Source organism: Aplysia californica, unplaced genomic scaffold (genome assembly GCF_000002075.1).
Source record: "Aplysia californica isolate F4 #8 unplaced genomic scaffold, AplCal3.0 scaffold00673, whole genome shotgun sequence".
Lineage (NCBI taxonomy): Eukaryota > Metazoa > Mollusca > Gastropoda > Aplysiida > Aplysiidae > Aplysia > Aplysia californica.
This window is the reverse complement of record NW_004797943.1, coordinates 4,097-7,005: the sequence shown is the minus strand read 5'-3', so window position 1 is coordinate 7,005 and position 2,909 is coordinate 4,097. Positions and strand designations below refer to the sequence as shown.

The following is a 2,909-nucleotide window of genomic DNA, read 5'->3' as shown; positions in this document are numbered from 1 at the left end:
GGGGGGGGTGGGGGGAGAGAGCGTTTATGACGTGGAAGGGTTTACACATGTAATAATAATGTAATCTCGTTTGTTGTGTTCATGGGTGAGTGCACAATATGACAATTTCTCCTGTAAAAAGTTCTTATTGGTGTAAATCAAAAACAATAGAAGATACATCATGTAGGCATAATATGCGGCAAAATGGGTTTCCAAATTGAAGAGAGTTCGGTCTCATCATCTCAACCCGGTCATGCCCCGACGAGGGATTCAAGTGCACTCTACCTTGGAAACGATCTAAAAGCCGGTGCTTGTCGACTTTTAACAAGCGCTAAATTTTGTCAATGTTTAATAAAGCTAATTCTTTCTTTTACTGCCCACTTACATCTAAACAACGCCTGTCACTACCCAGATGGTCCTTACCACCTCCAAATGTTACCAAATAGCCCACAAGTGTGTAATCCTGCCAAGGCTGGGAAGCACTGATCTAAATACATGTAGAGAGTTTTACTTCACCGTTTAAACTTAGTCTACTTTTGGTATGGCGTTAGGGTTCGAATTTTTACTGTACTTGCCTTTCTGATAGACTTGGGAAAATTTTCATTTTCTGTCAAGCAACTGTTCCCTAGAACGGCAATAACAGCAATAATTTAGTAACCTACTCGCTTCTCGTAACGCTGAATTCAACTTCCTTATTAACCACGAAGCTAAGAACGAGAGGTGGAGTTGTGGTGGTAGTTAATGAACATGTGAACAAAATTTAATTAAAAAAAAAAAACAACAACAAAACAATCTACTATAACAAATCTGTTTTGAAAAAAAGAAAATGAGAGAAAGGTTGAGAAACAAGAAAATAGATTTCCAAAAAGTAAAAAAAATGTAAAAAATTAAGGCATTGATATGAAAATGTTAAGAACATAATATTTTATAATAGAACAAAAAGACATGAAACAATTTAAGTAGAAGAATGAAGAAATTGAAGTGTTTATCCTCGTGTGATTATTCTTTATCACTATATTCGTAAATTGTTGGGCTTGATAGTAATTTATTTGAGGTTCGAGAATAGTACACGTGCATGCCTACAGGGAAACTGTCGTAGCTCACAATTCTTCAGGTTATAGAATTTTTCGTGCCACGGTGGCCTGCAGAAAAAAGATACGCCATGAGATAAGTACAAACGTACAGATAAACAATAAATCAAGTATTGACGAGTATCGATGACACATAATTTTTACTTTTGAAAAAATCTGTGAAACAATACATAGCAATTTATAGCCACTGAAGTAAACTGTATTTGCTTTCCCGTGAAAAAGCACACATTTAAATGTCTTTGACAACTTAAAAAGATTAAAGGACATTCGTATTGTAAATCATTTTCTACAATATAATCAACAATAAAAATTGAAATGTGAAATTGTCCTGTTTAACCCCTACCCAAGGTCTCTCTTCGTTGACAGAGTGGACGAATGCTTGATAAAAATAACAACTTCAAAATCTGCTAGTACACTCCATAATGTACATTGTATAAAAACGTCTTAACCCCCGGACGCTAAACAAACACACAGCATTTCGCATTTCTGGGAAGATGAAAAGTAATTCACACTTTCCAAATAATCGTCGGGTAATAAGTATACTGGTTGGTGAACAGATGAAAACTGAGCACAGTATCTTTTCAAAGGAAACGCTACGCTCGCCTCGTCTGGGAATTAACACAATGATCTTACGATTTGCAAGTCCGATGCCTCCAGTAAGCAGTGTACAATATAGTTTATAATATGTTCTATTCCAAATTTTAAATAATATTATCAACGAGCACAGCAAACACCTCGGGTACCAGATGACAGAATATCAAAGAAATTTCCTGCTCAAAAGAAATCAAATTCCGTTCTAAAGAAATGTCCAGGATTCTCTGAAACAAGAAACCATTGTCTTATATTATTTGAATATGGCCTATAATTTTACACATTATGCTCACTTGCTTTAGCTGCAAAGAAATATCTTGGTGACACTCAAACAACGTATTATGCAGCATACGAATGCATTATCTCCCAAAGATACTTATAAACACGGACGTGTTGGCTGACGTCTAACTTTGCGTTGCGAAGCAAATTTACCCCGGGAGACACGCGCGCTTCCTGATTATGTTTGGTGGGATTTTCCCTTCACGGACAAGAGGTTTATGATCATGTGCTTGACTCCACTTCAAAATACCACATATCTTGAAACTACATCACCCCTCTTCGTATCTCCCTGCCTTACGCTTGTCGCTCACCCTTAATAACAACTCTATTATGTGGAAGAAGACGTCCACTCACATTTCTAGCCTCTCGCACATTTGCTCTCTAGCGCATTATGTATAATGTTACTTTGTCTTAACCATATTGATTGATATACAGTTGAACGTGCTTAAACAGCCACCTACATAAGCCAATCACCTGTACAAATGGCCACTTCCTTGCATATTTTTACAGTACAATGACATTGTATAAGACGTTCACATATTTTGTACGGCCGCTTTTCTCCCCGACAACGGGTGGATGTCTTAGACAGTTTCGACTGTATATAGGCCTACGTTTTGTGAACTCCTCTATTATTAACGACGTTGTGTCCTTGGAAAAGGCACTTTTCACAAAATTCCCATATAGCTCGGTCCCGTCGGAGACGGACGTTAAACTCGGAGGTTCCGCCTCTTAAATAACCTAATAGTGTAGATAGGGGTGTTAAATCCATACCATTTCACCATTTTTTAATCTGTCATTTCATCACTTACCAATCTACTTTCCGTAAGTTGACACAACTCTACGTTATTTTAAAAAAATCTCCGCACATTAAAATGAAGAGCGTGTAAACGAGCAATAGAGGTAGAGAGGGGGAAGGGGAGAGAGAGGGAGAGAGAGAGGGAGAGAGAGAGAGAGAGAGAGAGAGAGAGA

General features: G+C 37.6%; 1 protein-coding gene across 1 annotated transcript in view; it reads right to left on the bottom strand.

The window, feature by feature from the left end:
* The window catches only part of LOC101857144 (dual oxidase 2), a gene marked incomplete in the record, with an annotated part of 61,129 nt that extends 58,951 nt beyond the window's left edge, over positions 1-2,178 (bottom strand). The window contains 1 exon segment of the mRNA XM_013088029.2: positions 1,955-2,178.
* Between the last annotated feature and the right edge of the window lie 731 nt (positions 2,179-2,909).